The sequence below is a fragment of the Ranitomeya variabilis genome, chromosome 5 (genome assembly GCF_051348905.1).
Source record: "Ranitomeya variabilis isolate aRanVar5 chromosome 5, aRanVar5.hap1, whole genome shotgun sequence".
NCBI lineage: Eukaryota > Metazoa > Chordata > Amphibia > Anura > Dendrobatidae > Ranitomeya > Ranitomeya variabilis.
This window is the reverse complement of record NC_135236.1, coordinates 380,760,475-380,776,631: the sequence shown is the minus strand read 5'-3', so window position 1 is coordinate 380,776,631 and position 16,157 is coordinate 380,760,475.

The window sequence follows — 16,157 nt, the reverse complement described above, 5'->3', positions numbered from 1 at the left end:
TGCTGTCCGCACAGTCAACAGTCGCTCCTCTGTTATTGGGGTTCAGTAACGTCAGCTGCTCCCCTGCTGTGTGTGCTGCAATACCTCCTATCTGATCCTCCTGCTGTCCCTGGGCTCTAACACCACTAGTTGGTGCCTGGAAGTGCTGGATGCACAGTCAACAGTCGCTCCTCTGTTATTGGGGTTCAGTAACGTCAGCTGCTCCCCTGCTGTGTGTGCTGCAATACCTCCTATCGGATCCTCCTGCTGTCCCTGGGCTCCAACACCGCTAGTTGGTGCCTGGAAGTGCTGTCCACACAGTCAACAGTCGCTCCTCTGTTAATGGGGTTCAGTAACGTCAGCTGCTCCCCTGCTGTGTGTGCTGCAATACCTCCTATCTGATCCTCCTGCTGTCCCTGGGCTCTAACACCGCTAGTTGGTGCCTGGAAGTGCTGTCCGCACAGTCAACAGTCGCTCCTCTGTTATTTGGGTTCAGTAATGTCAGCTGCTCCCCTGCTGTGTGTGCTGCAATACCTCCTATCTGATCTTCCTGCTGTCCCTGGGCTCTAACACCGCTAGTTGGTGCCTGGAAGTGCTGTCCGCACAGTCAACAGTCGCTCCTCTGTTATTGGGGTTCAGTAACGTCAGCTGCTCCCCTGCTGTGTGTGCTGCAATACCTCCTATCTGATCCTCCTGCTGTCACTGGGCTCTAACACCGCTAGTTGGTGCCTGGAAGTGCTGTCCGCACAGTCAACAGTCGCTCCTCTGTTAATGGGGTTCAGTAAAGTCAGCTGCTCCCCTGCTGTGTGTGCTGCAATACCTCCTATCTGATCCTCCTGCTGTCCCTGGGCTCTAACACCGCTAGTTGGTGCCTGGAAGTGCTGTCCACACAGTCAACAGTCGCTCCTCTGTTATTGGGGTTCAGTAACGTCAGCTGCTCCCCTGCTGTGTGTGCTGCAATACCTCCTATCTGATCCTCCTGCTGTCCCTGGGCTCCAACACTGCTGGTTGCTGCCCGGAAGTGCTGTTTGCACAGAGCCAAACACCTCGCCAATGTGTTAGTGGGGTTCAGTAACGTCAGCTGCTCCCCTGCTGTGTATCCGGCAACGTGTCGTGCGACCGCCACGCTGGCACAACTAAAACTTAAGGTAACCTGCCCCCCCCAGGCGTTTGTTACTGAAAGAGCCACCTTGTGCAGCAGTAATTTTAATTTTAATTATGCTCCTTTCAAAGGCTGAACTACACACTTATGAAATGTGTCCCCTCACACCGTTAAACCGTCCCAGAGGTGGGACTTTCCTTTGTAATGTGATGCAGCACAGCCGTCATTCCTACCCCCTTGGCGCCGTGAGCCGCCTCCTCAGCGTTGTTTGATTCTGTCCTGGAGCCTGCGCTGTTATGTTATCCCTTGGCCAGGCACACTTTGCGCTGCCCATCTCCTGACATCATTTGGTGTCAGGCTGGCTGCGCCTGTGCAGCCGCGCTGGCCGAGATCCTTGTAGCAGCAATGCTGCATTTGTACAAGGTGGCTCATTCAGTTATTGTCCTTGCACACGTCGAACTCAACACGTATAAAATGTGTCCTCTGAGACCATTAAACCGTCCCTGAGGTGTGACTTTCCTTTGTAATGACACGCAGCAGCCCCCTTGGTAGCGCTGCCCGTCTTCTGACATCATTGGTTGGCTGGCTGCGCCTCTGCGGCCTCCCTGCCTGACACAACGCCCCTCGGTGTCTTATTTATTTTGACTGCGAGGGTGTGATTGATGGGCATGAGCAGTGCATATGTTCGCCTGTCACTCATCTCTTCCGCCTTCTTCAGACTGTGCGGCTTCATGGCCGTGGCATGCGATAAGGGATCAGCTGACGCCGCACAGTCTGAAGCAGGTGTAAGGACCCGAGCGAGAGGCGAACATATGTACTGAGCAAGGCCATGAATCCCAGCCCCACAGTGTGAATTAAGGAAAAGACACTGCGGGGCTGGGATTCATGGGCATCGCGAACTGCACCGGCCGACATGAAATGATGTCAGAAGACGGGCAGCGCTAACAGCGCAGGGCCAAGGGATAACACAACAGCGCAGACTCCTGTACAGCAAAATGTGACGCTCAGGAGTCCGCGCCAAGCACCAAGGTAGTTTTTTTGACAGCTGTGCTGCGTCTCATTAACCCCTTCATGCCGCGGCCCTTTTTCGTTTTTGTGTTTTCGTTTTTCGCTCCCCTCCTTCCCAGAGCCATAACTTTTTTATTTTTCCGTCAATATGGCCATGTGAGGGCGTATTTTTTGCGGGACGAGTTGTACTTTTGAACGACATCATTGGTTTTACCATGTCGTGTACTAGAAAATGGGAAAAAAATTCCAAGTGCGGTGAAATTGCAAAAAAAGTGCAATCCCACACTTGTTTTTTTTTTGGCTTCTTTGCTAGGTTCACTAAATGCTAAAACTAACCTGCCATTATGATTCTCTAGGTCATTACGAGTTCATAGACACCTAACATGACTAGGTTATTTTTTATAGAAGTGGTGAAAAAAAATTCCAAACTTTGCTTAAAAAAAAAAAAAAAAGTGCCGTTTTCCGATACTCGTAGCGTCTCCATTTTTTGTGATCTGGGGTCGGGTGAGGGCTTATTTTTTACGTGCCGAGCTGATGTTTTTAATGATCCAATTTTGGCGCAGGTGCATTCTTTTGATCGCCCGTTATTGCATTTTAACGCAATGTCGCGGCGACCAAAAAAACGTAATTCTGGCGTTTCGGATTTTTTTCTCGCTACGCTCTTTAGCGATCAGGTTAATGCTTTCTTTTATTTGATAGATTGGGCGATTCTGAACGCGGCGATACCAAATATGTGTAGGTTTTTTTTTTTTATTATTGTTTTATTTAGGATGGGGCGAAAGGGGGGTGATTTAAACTTTTATATTTTTAATATTTTTTTCACATTTTTAAAAACTTATTTTTTTCACTTTTGCCATGCTTCAATAGCCTCCATGGGAGGCTAGAAGCAGACACAGTCTGATCGGCTCTGCTACATAACAGCGATCATCAGATCGCTGTTATGTAGCTCAAATGCAGGTGTGCTGTGAGCGCCGACCACAGGGGGGCGCTCACAGCTACCAGTGATCAGTAACCATAGAGGTCTCAAGGACCTCTATAGTTACCTTCCTGATGCATCGCCGAACCCCGATCATGTGACGGGGGTCGGCGATGTAAGTTACTCTCCTTGCACACGCCGAACGCAACACGTCTAAAATGTGTCTCCTGAGACCATTAAACCGTCCCTGAGGTGTGACTTTCCTTTGTAATGGCACGCTGCAACCCCCTTGGTAGCGCTGCCCATCTTCTGACATCATTGGTTGGCTGGCTGCGCCTCTGCGGCCGCCCTGCCCGACACAACGCCCCTCGTTGTCTTATTTATTTTGACTGCGAGGGTGTGATTGAAGGGCATGAGCACTGCATATCTTCGCCTGTCACTCATCTCCTTCCGCCTTCTTCAGACTGTACGGCTTCATGGCCGTGGCATGCGATAAGGGATCAGCTGACGCCGCACAGTCTGTAGCAGGTGTAAGGACACGAGTGAGAGGCGAACATATTGACTGCGCAAGGCCATGAATCCCAGCCCCGCAGTGTGAATTAATGAAGAGACACTGCGGGGCTGGGATTCATGGGTATCGCGAACCGCACCAGCCGACATGAAATGATGTCACAAGACGGGCAGCACTAACAGCGCATGGCCAAGGGATAACACAACAGCGCAGACTCCTGTACAGCTAATAATGACGCTCAGGAGACTGCGCCCAGCACCAGTGTGGGATTTTTGACAGCTGTGCTGCATCTCATTAAGAAGGAAAGTCACGCCTCCAAGACAGTTTGACTGTATAAGGGGCTAAATGTTATACGTGTTTCATTCAGCGTCTGCAAGATTCAAAACTTAAAGAGCAACCTTTGACTTGTGCAGCATTACAGCTGCACAAGGTGTGGCTCTTCTAGTTTGTAACACCTGAGGGGGGGTTAAAGGTTACCTTTAAAATTGGTTCAATTAGGCTTCGGCCTACACTCTGCTCCCTCTCCTCCTGCTGTCCCTGGGCTCTAACACCGCCAGTTGGCGCCCGGAAGTGCTAGCTGCACAGAGAAAAACACCCGCCAAGGTGTCAGTGGGGTTCAGCAACGCCAGCTGTTCCCCTGCTGTGTAGCCAGCATTGTGTCCTGCAAATGCCACGCAGACACAACAGACCTCCAAATGCCTCCAGTGTAGGCTTCGGCCTACACTCTGCTCCCCCTGCTGACCCTTTGCTCCAACCCCACTAGTTGGGGCTCTAAGAAGACAAGCTTGAATAGGTCCCCATCCTGGTTCCAGTACCGTCAGCTGGTTCCGGGCAGAGCCTTTGGCTAAGGTGCCTCCCTCTGGGTATCCGAGTTCCACCAACGTCAGGTGGTCCTTGGTAGTGCTTTCAGGCACAGGTACCTCCTGCTTAGTAACCGGGTTCCAGTAACGTCAGCTGGTCCTCGGTAGTTCCATTGGCTCTTGGACCTTCGGCTACCCATCCGGGTTCCAGTACCGTCAGCTGGTCCTCGGCAGTGTCTTTTGCTCTTGTACCTTCTGCTCCCCATCCTGGTTCCAGTACCGTCAGCTGGTTCCGGGCAGAGCCTTTGGCTTAGGTGCCTCCCTCTGGGTATCCGAGTTCCACCAACGTCAGGTGGTCCTTGGTAGTGCTTTCAGGCACGGGTACCTCCTGCTTAGTAACCGGGTTCCAGTAACGTCAGCTGGTCCTCGGTAGTTCCATTGGCTCTTGGACCTTCGGCTACCCATCCGGGTTCCAGTACCGTCAGCTGGTTCTCAGCAGTGTCTTTTGCTCTTGTACCTTCTGCTCCCCATCCTGGTTCCAGTACCGTCAGCTGGTTCCGGGCAGAGCCTTTGGCTTAGGTGCCTCCCTCTGGGTATCCGAGTTCCACCAACGTCAGGTGGTCCTTGGTAGTGCTTTCAGGCACGGGTACCTCCTGCTTAGTATCCGGGTTCCAGTAACGTCAGCTGGTCCTCGGTAGTTCCATTGGCTCTTGGACCTTCGGCTACCCATCCGGGTTCCAGTACCGTCAGCTGGTTCTCGGCATTTTCTCAGCCTTCTTGTACCTTCTGCTACATTTCCAAGTTCAAGACCCTAAAGACGATGACCCGGAAGACCACCCCTAAGATGACGACGACACCAGAGACGACAACCACTGAGATGACGACGACCCTGGAGACGACGACGACATGGGAGACCGAGAAGCAGAAGAACAAGAGGCTGCAGAACAAAGAGCAGAAGAACATTAAGCATAACACTAAATATCAGAGCAAAAGATATTATCTAAATTATAAGCAGAAGAAGACTAAGCAGTGTATGCGGGTGAGTCCGTTCCTCCTCGTGGTGCCCCAGGATAAAGCCTGAAGCTGCAGGCCAAACTGAACGCGGACAAATGTAACTCTTTTGTGACAGGCAGAACGGAAGGTGTAATCTTCAAACTTTTATAGATAACAACTACGGGAATGCCTGTCACAAATAAGAATATGATGAAGAACTTGAATATGAAGAAGAATAATAGTTAAATAAAAAGAATTTGAACAATGTAACAAAAAAAAATTATAGGTAGAAGATGAAGAAGAAGATGAATAAGGTGAAGAAGAACTTGATGTCAAAGATGCTGATGATGATGAAGAAGAAAGTGTGGGAGAAGTAAAAAAGAGGGTGAAGGGCGTGGAAGTAGTGAAACATCAATATCTGACAAAATAAAAAAAATCTTAACATAGCCAATATCTTTGTAACTCCGAACGTCTTAAAAAAAAATTAAAATTCCTGCTATTCTATTTGATTGGGCTAAACCTCTATGCCTTTAATGTCTCCGCCACCTCCCCCAATACATCCTACATTATTCTTAGTTGTTTTCCTTCATGTAGAATGAACCTACAAGGAAAGAAAGGGTTTATTTTAATTCCGATATTTTCGTCCCATTGACTTGCATTTTTATCTTGTATTGGTATCGGCGAGATCCGATATTTTGCCGGTATCGGCCGATACTTTCCGATACCGATACTTTCCGATATCGGAAGGTATCGCTCAACACTAGTAGCCACCTCTTGGAGATTACTAAAGATAAAAGTAAAATTAAATTTCTTAGAAGCTGTAATTGTCTTCAATAATAATAGTAGTCTACACCTACGAGTACATTCAGGGCCGTATTTAGAGTTTCTGCTGCCCTAGGCACTTTTAGTGCTGCCTCCCCCATCGGTTAGTATGACTAATGCAGACACTGTCGGCAGTGACTTAGGCTACTTTCACATTAGCGATTTTTGCCATTCGCGGCAGATCCGGCAGTTTTTCTGCATCTGCTGTGTGGTAAAGGATCACTTACGGCAACACTGCGTTCGGCCTCATTCATTCCCTATGGGACTTGCGGACATGTGCGGCACTTGCGGTATTGCCGCAATCCGGCAAATGCGGTACAATGGAAAAAAAACGCTGCTAGCAGTGTTTTTTTATCTCACCGCAAGTGCAAAACCGCAAGTGTCGCACATGTCCGCAAGTAGCCATCACTACCTGTCCCTGCACCTTGCTAGCTCATCCCTAACCATCCCTCCCTGACCTAAAACTACACTATAAAGCTTTAGAAAAACAATGTATTATCTGACATATTCCTATGATAATGAGGGCTCCAGGCTACAGCGTAGACTGGGACGGGCAGTCTCTGGGTCTCCATTCTCTCCTTACGGTATTGTAATATTGAGTCACTATGTGGTGGCAATATGTGGTCTGGTTATGGTGTGGCGGTATTTGGAGGTATATAATGATCTGTATAGGGGAAAACTGAGTGAATAGTGATTTGTATGAGGGGGAGTGGGGTAGATACTGATTTGTATGGGGTAAAGCTGGGTGGATACTGATTTGTATGGAGGAAAGCTGGGTGGATACTGTTTTGTATGGGGAAAGCTGGGTGAATTTGTATGGAGGAAAGCTTAGTGGATACCAATTTGTATGGGGGAAATCTGGGTGGATACTGATGTGTATGGGGGAAAGCTGGGTGGATACTGTTTTGTATGGGGGAAAGCTGAGTGGATACCAATTTGTATGGGGGAAAGCTGGGTGGATACTGTTTTGTATGGGGAAAGCTGGGTGAATTTGTATGGAGGAAAGCTTAGTGGATACCAATTTGTATGGGGGAAAGCTGGGTGGATACTGATGTGTATGGGGGAAAGCTGGGTGGATACCGTTTTGTATAGGGGAAAGCTGGGTGGATACCAATTTGTATGGGGGAAGACTGGGTGGATACTGATGTGTATGGGAGAAAGCTGGGTGGATACTGTTTTGTATGGGGGAAAGCTGGGTGGATACTGTTTTGTATGGGGAAAGCTGGGTGAATAGTGATTTGTATGGGGAAAGCTGGGTGAATAGTGATTTGTATGGGGGAAAGCTGGGTGGATGCTGTATTGTATGGGGGAAAGCTGGGTGAATAGTGATTTGTATGTGGAAAACTGAGTGAATACTGATTTGTATGGGAGAAAGCTGGGGGGATACTGACTTGTATGGGAGAAAGCTGGGTGGATACTGACTTGTATGGGGGAAAGCTGGGTGGATACTGACTTGTATGGGGGAAAGCTCAGTGGATACTGACTTGTATGGGGGAAGCTGGGTGGATACTGACTTGTAGGGGGGAAAGCTGGGTGGATACTGATTTGTATGGAGGAAAGCTGGGTGGATACTGACTTGTATGGGGGAAAGCTGGGTGGATACTGACTTGTATGGGGAAAAGCTGGGTGGATACTGACTTGTATGGGGGAAAGCTGGGTGGATACTGACTTGTGCACTCCATATTCCATACAAACAGTAACAAATGAAACCTGTAGAGGTAGCAGAATTGACCAGTTCTTTAGTCTGAAGTGCGCAGCTTGTGATTTCCTCATGTGCATTTACACTGAGGGACATCAGCTCTTTCACTTATAAAAGGCCATAAGACTCTGCAGCCAGAAGCCCGCAGTGAGCGCTCCTTCTATTCACTCTGCAGGCTGACCCTAGGTCACGACCCTGTCACAGAACTCCAGCAGCTCCCAGGAGAACGGTAGAGACTAGGTCCTGCTGGTGAGCAGCCCCCCGGCCCCCCTTCCTCCTCTGCCACTGGCTGCTCCTTGCAGCCAGCAGTACCTGCTAACTGAAGCCTGGAGGACTAATGTGGAGGGTGCCGAGGACGGTAGCTGGCTGCTGAACTCTCTGCACTCACTGTCATGGCCAAACGGAGCTCCCTCTTCATTCTGGTAGTGGAAGGGAAGAACTTCAACTTACCGGTCAGGGACATGTAAGAAGCTGCAGTGCTCACAGAGGCGTGGAGCAGCTGTCGGCTGGGGAACATGGGCAGGGAAGGAGTGGGATGTTTCCGGGGGTCAGGCTGCAAAGTTCAGTAATGATTGTTGGTGGGTGGGTGGGCTGAAAAGGACTTAAAAAAACAAAAACAAAATCCTTGCTCAGGTGCCGCCCCCTGCATCCTGGCGCCCCTAGGCACATGCCCTCAAGTGCCTAGTGGCAAATATGGCCCTGAGTACATTACTAAGATTGGATAATAAATACTGTACAGATTAAGCAAACATTAACTTTAAATCTGTACAAAATAGTTATTTTTTATATAACACTGGCCAACAGTGAAAATGTGTCTGAAATGAAAATAGCTGGTTTGTAATAATTTTAGCATCCTAAAAACGAATATGTTACTTAAAAATCATTATTAGCTCTTGTTGCTGAGATACATGTCATCCCTTCACCCCCGGAGCTTTTTCCGTTTTTCCGCTTTCGTTTTTCGCTCCCCTCCTTCCCAGAGCCATAACTTTTTTATTTTTCCGTCAATTTGGCCATGTGAGGGCTTATTTTTTGCGGGACGAGTTGTACTTTTGAACGACATCATTGGTTTTACCATGTCGTGTACTAGAAAACGGGAAAAAAATTCCAAGTGCAGTGAAATTGCAAAAAAAGTGCAATCCCACACTTGTTTTTTGCTTGCCTATTTTGCTAGGTTCACTAAATGCTAAAACTGACCTGCCATTATGATTCTCCAGGTCATTACGAGTTCATAGACACCTAACATGACTAGGTTATTTTTCACCTAAGTGGTGAAAAAAAATTCCAAACTTTGCAAAAAACAAAACAAAACAAAATTGCGCCATTTTCCGATACCCGTAGCGTCTCCATTTTTCGTGATCTGGGGTCGGGTGAGGGTTTATTTTTTGCGTGCCGAGCTGGCGTTTTTAATGATAGCATTTTGGTGCAGATACGTTCTTTTGATCGCCCGTTATTGCATTTTAATGCAATGTCGTGGCGACCAAAAAAACGTAATTCTGGCGTTCCGATTTTTTTTCTCGTTACGCCGTTTTGCGATAAGGTTAATGCTTTTTTTTTATTGCTAGATCGGGCGATTCTGAACGCGGCGATACCAAATATGTGTAGGTTGGGGGTTTTTTTTATTGATTTATTTTGATTGGGGCGAAAGGGGGGTGATTTAAACTTTTATGTTTTTTTTATTTTTTTCACATTTTTAAAAACTTTTTTTTTTTACTTTTGCCATGCTTCTATAGCCTCCATGGGAGGCTAGAAGCAGGCACAGCCCGATCGGCTCTGCTATGCAGCAGCGATCATAAGATCGCTGTTACACAGCAGAATTGCAGGTGTGCTGTGAGCGCCGACCACAGGGGGGCGCTCACAGCCACCGGCAATCAGTAACCATAGAGGTCTCCAGGACCTCTATGGTTACCTTCCTGATGCATCGCCGACCCCCGATCATGTGACGGGGGTCGGCGATGCGCTCATATCCGGCCGCACGGCCGGATGCGGTAGTTAAATGCCGCTGTCTGTGTTTGACAGCGGCATTTAACTAGTTAATAGCGGCGGGTGATCGCGATTTCACCCGCCGCTATTGCGCGCACATGTCAGCTGTAAAAAACAGCTGACATGTCGCGACTTTGATGTGCGCTCACCGCCGGAGCGCACATCAAAGCGGGGGTCCCGACATGTGACATACTATACCGTCACATGTCGGGAAGGGGTTAAGATTATTATGCAGGAAAATAGGGAAATTTTGAATTTTCAACAAATGTGTATTGGTAAACCTGATTACAGACCTGTTGAACCAATGTCAGCCATTTTATTCATTGTGTCTGCATAGTTTGTACTAATTGAAGTCTCTTTCTCTTGTTGCAGTAATTTTGTGGAGAGAATTTACACTTTGAAAATGCCTCGTAAATGTGCAAATATTGTTAACAATTTTTGTTACGTGTGTGGTTATGTGACATTTGCCAACCAAAGAAGACCAATTACTCCACTTGTGAAGACTGCTTACCATCATTACTTTGGTGTAAAGGTTGGTGATCAGGAGAAGCCCTGGGCTCCACACATTTGCTGCAATAGTTGTTCAGTAAATCTGGTTGCATGGTTGAAGAATAAAGGACGTTCTATGCGTTTTGGTGTGCCAATGATTTGGAGGGAGCCAAGAAATCATGTAGACGACTGCTATTTCTGCATGGTTGCTCCTCTTCAGCATGGCATGTCAAGAAAAAAGAAGGGGACTATTGAGTACCCTAACATCCCCTCGGCTATAAGACCAGTCCCACATGGGAAAGATCTTCCCGTTCCTCGCCCTCCAAAGGAATATGTACTGGAATCAGATCAGGAGGAAGAATCGCCCGGAAGTTCATCACAAGATCTTGAATATGATTCACAGTCTGCATCAAATGAACCACATTTGCTTTCTCAGGGTGAACTCAATGATCTGATACGCGACCTGGACCTGTCGAAAGAAAAGGCAGAGCTTCTGGCTTCAAGATTAAAACAATGGAACTTTCTACTGTACAATGTTAAAGTGACTGCCTATAGGCATCGACAAAGAGATTTACATGTTTATTTTAAAAAGCAAGACAATCTCGTTTTCTGCACCAGTGTTGATGGTTTAATGTCCGCTATGAATGTTCAGTACAACCCACTAGATTGGAGACTTTTCATCGACGGTTCAAAGGTTAGTTTAAAAGCTGTACTATTGCACAATGGAAATGTTCTTCCTTCCGTTCCTGTAGGCCATGCTGTTTGCATGAAAGAAACCTACAACAATATGAAACTGCTTCTGGACGCAATAAAATACAGTGACCACCAATGGCAGATCTGTGCAGACTTGAAAGTGGTTGCAATATTGTTAGGCATGCAGTTGGGATACACAAAATATTGCTGTTTCCTATGTGAGTGGGACAGCCGTGCTAGATCTTCTCACTACAATATAAAAGTGTGGCCTACAAGGGACAAAATGTGTCCTGGAATTAAGAATGTTCAACACTGTCCACTTGTTGAACGCAGTAAAATCATTCTGCCGGCGCTACACATTAAACTTGGTCTTATGAAAAATTTTGTTAAGGGAATGAACCAAGAAGGAAATGCTTTTAAGTACCTCAGAGGGAAGTTTCCACAACTCAGTGATGCTAAAGTGAAAGAAGGTGTCTTCATTGGTCCTCAAATTCGTGACCTACTTAGGGATGGAAATTTTGACGAGATCCTACAAGGCAATGAGAAGGCGGCATGGCAAGCCTTCAGAGATGTTGTACGTGGCTTCTTGGGAAACAGACGAGTTGATAACTATGTTGATATTGTGAATAACCTTCTTACGAAGTATCATAAATTAGGCTGCAACATGTCATTAAAAATACACTTTCTGGACTCTCATCTGGATTTCTTCCCGGACAATTGTGGTGCAGTAAGCGATGAGCATGGTGAGCGATTCCACCAAGATATTTTAAATATGGAACAAAGATATCAGGGCAAGTGCAATGCTTCCATGCTTGCAGACTACTGTTGGACATTAATCAGAGATGTACCAGAAGAAAACTTCAATAGACAAGCAAAAATAAAGCGTTCTCGTGAATAGGTCTTGTCTGAACTGTTGTGTTCAGTTAATGTATTGTGTTCTTGCTATTTTAATCATATTTTAAACAATATTTCAAGTTTGAACATGACATTTGTGTGCAATTTATACTCTTGTAATGAATGCTTCTCGCTACCTACAGCACATACATCCATGGCGTGTATCTAAAAAACGAGAGCTAATTAAACAATTCTGTGGGTATATTTGAGTTTCTCGACCCAAAATTAGTAATATTTGCCTATTTTCATCAAAGAAACATAAAAAAAGTTGTTTTTTGTTGGCCTGTGTAATTAGATACTGACTAATATAAAATTTATAAGTTTATGCATTGTTCAGTTCACCTTTTATTGCTTGGTCGCAACTAATGATTATTAATTAACCATGAACTAATGTGAAATGATCATGGGGAAAATCTGAAAATATTTGAATCCTTATCCAGAGTATCAAAACTACATGCAAATAAATTCTTCATTACTGGAGAAAATTCCTATCAGGCTGATAAGTTCGGGTCAGGAGATCCACAGCCACTTTGTGAATTATGACCTGTGCTTGGAAGGCGACACATGGATGTGTGAATATGGCCAAATAAAGAGCTTCTTGCATGTTATTACAATATTTATATTTTCATCCTATTACATGTTTAATTATATTTGAATTTTATGAATACTATAAGTGCTATATATTTCTCACAATACAGGAATACATGTTTTATTTTGAAAAATACTTCAATTAATAGAAGTTCATAATTAAAATTTTCATTATATCTCATAGCACACATATAGTATCAGGCAAACATCCATTTGTATGGGTCATTCTGATGGATTAAGCTAATTAGATAAGTGATTAGTTTAATTTTTGCATATATTAAGCATAACCTTATAGTTTAATTAGTACTATAGTTTCCATTTGATAAGAAATCAGATTTGGGAAATTTGTATAAGTCAAGTTTCTGCCATTGCAGTCTTTGATAGAAATGGCTTGTTGCATAAAACTAAAATTCATATTAATTTACTTATTCAGGGGCTTTAGTCAGGCTACCTTCATGTCCAAAGCACATTTTTCTGATTTTAATTAAACATTTATTTGAAACTTTGAAAATGGAAAAATAGAAGAAAAAAAGATGATTTTCTATTATAATTTAGCGAAACTCCACATAAATACTGCAGATTGTGCAATATTTGTGAACAAAACCATTACAGAATAATTATGTCAGTAGTAAAACAGCAGGAGCAAAACTGAATTTGTAGCTTATACATGGTGCACAATAAATTAACTCCACGTTAGTGCAGATTAGTGTTTTTCTGCAAACACAATAAAAAGGCTGCAGCTTTCTGTAAATTTGGATTCTGACTGAAATGCCCAGTGTTACGTAAAAGAAAGATTAAGGTGACACTTCTCTTTTAACATATTATGGTCAGTAGTTTGCATCAGTTCAGATGCAGCAAGCACCATCAGTAGAGTCGAAGGGATTACAGTTTCGGAAAACCTCTGACTCCAGGCTGCTATTTTATTTTATTAACGCAATCTCGAAATGACCAATTTGCACATTTACATTTTCATTTTTTTCTCACATTCTTCCCAGAGCCCAAACTTTTTTTTTTATTTTTCTGTGCACATAGACATATGAGGGCTTGGTTTTTGCGGAATGAGTAGTACTTTTGAATGGCACCATTCATTTTACCACATATTGTACTGAAAAATGGGAAAAAAAATCAAAGTGGGGAGAAATTGTGAAAAAAAATCCACAATTCTGACATTGTTTTTTGGGAATTGTTTTACAGAAGTTTGCAAAAAAAAAATTTGGGGGTTGTGTCGCTATTTTTCAAGACCTGTAATGTTTTATTTTTTGGTTGATGGAGCTGTGTGATGGCTTATTTTTTGTGGGACAAGATTATATTTTTATTGATACCATTTGGGGATGAATATGAAGTTTTGATTGCTTTTAACAGCATTTTTTTGTGGAATTGCAGTAGCCAAAATTTTTTTTTGTCATTCTTGAATATATTTTGTTTACAGTGTTTACCGAATAGGTAAATTTTTTTATATTTTGATAGATTAGACTTTTCTGAATGTGGCAATACCACATATGTGTATTTTTTTTTGCTATTTTCCTAATGGGGAAAAGGGGGTAATATTGTATTTCTTTTAATTTGTTTCATATTTTTTAAGACATTTGTTTTCACTTTTGTTAATAGTCCCCTTAGGGGACTTAAAGCTGAGATCGTTTGATTGCTTGTATATAAAAAAATCACAGTCTTCTTTGACACAGGCAGGGTTTCAAAGGAGCTCTGTAATGACAAGCACAAAGGTCTTCAACAGACCCACAGCTGTCATGGCAACAATTGGCCACCCATGTTCATGGAGCGCCTGCCAGGGCCGGGGGGATACTCGGTACCCGGCCAGTTCTTAAAGGGATGTGTCACGGCAGCAGTGACCCGGTCCGTGGCCCTGGGTGTGCAATGAAAAATGATCATTAAAGGGGAAATAAAGTTTATAGGGGAATTGTTTGTGACGCCACCTGTGGTACTCGGCTGCTTAAAGAGACCACTGGGGCTGATAGTGATGCAGCAGAGTTGTTACAGATCTCCACAGTTAGAGCTTAGTCCCAGGGCATTTATATTGTTAAAGTTGGTGATGATGGATATAGTGCAGGATGATTGGCGCAGTAAATAACTCCAAGGACACAGCAGGGTGCAGTTTCCACACTTTTTACTCACGGTTTGATGTGCAGGCCGAGGCACCAGTTACAGATGACAATGGAGGTCCGGGGAGCCTTGACGCAACTTGGGATTCACTAAGCCAGATGGGTTTTGAGGCCTCCTTACTGCGCTGTCCTCTGAGGTCCTTGCTGCCTAAAGCTATGCTCAGTTCTCTGTTCCTTATTGTTCTGAAGTACTTGCCACTATGGCATGCATTTTGAGCCAATTGCAGGTGTCGCTCCTTTATGGCGGCTCAGGGCTCTGGTCTGCTGCTGTGCCTTCAGGTGTTTGCTGGGCCAGGAGACCTGCAAGCCCCTGCCCTCCAGACTTAGCTGCTGGGACTATTGTACCCATCAGCCACAGACTCCGACATCCGGCTTCTAGCGCTGTACTCTGGGGTGAGCTTGGTCACAGCTCCACTTCCCAGGTTCTCTTTTACTTTTCTCCTCTCTCCTCTGTTTACTCAGACTCTGTCTCTCTCTCTCTTTCAGACACTGACTGACTGACTCCTCCTCCAGACCAGAACTTATAGGGAAGCTCCCCTCATATCAGGTGTTAGAGCTCCCCCTTCTGGTCTGGAGTAGGAAAGGTGTTGGATGTAAGTGTTATCTAGTCAGTGAAACTCTCTTCGTTCCAGGCATGTCATCACCCCTCTGTGAGGGAGGCAATGCCACTGTGGCAACCGGACTCCTGGGGTGCCACATTCACATCACAAGCGTGCCTATGGGCACATGGAATGATGTGCTTCTTCTCCACGTGCGATTGTTATAAGCAGGTCCTGGCTGTAACACATTCCATATACTTGCTTTCAGCTTGTTCCGTACATGTATGGTGCATGACCTGAAGGGTTTAAAAAGCAAACTAAGATTTACTCAGCCTCTTCAAGTCTAGTGCTGGGTCTCTACTGCTGCTCTGTTATTGTCTACAATGCTAAAGTCTAGTTGTCAGTGCTGCAGTCAATCAGTGAACTCAGGCAGATTCAGCTCCTTTATTGACTCCAGCGGTATCAACATGACTTCAGTGCTGCAGACAATAACAAACAATGGGAGCAGCGATGAAGATTCTGCACTAGACCTCTCTCTATCATCAGTTCTGGCAATCACTTTAACTTCAGTTTTATTCAAATAACATTATCAACATTCCTATTTCTTATCACTATCTTTCTAACTACATACTACTACTATGTAAAACATTATTACAGTCTAACTACTAAAGGCACATTAAGGTTTAAGCTAAGTGCAACAACTAAACATTCCATTTAAGAGGGACACCAAGTTTCTTCTGAGGTAGTGCAAACTCTCAATTTGCAAGTCTGTTTGATGCAAGAACTTCTGCGCTGTAATCAGGAACAGTCTCTTCAAAAAGCTCTTCTTTTTGTAAAACCAGTAGGGGGCACCTTTAAGAAGGTGCATACTATATACAGCAACAGTTTGTGAATCATTCACCGTCCATGATTTGGCAGTCTTTTAGAAGAATGTGAAAAACTTGTGCAAAAACATAAAACAATAGGGATCCCGGGTAAACGAAGGGATCCCTTTAAGGACTAACCCTGTTCGGGTTTTAGCAGCAAA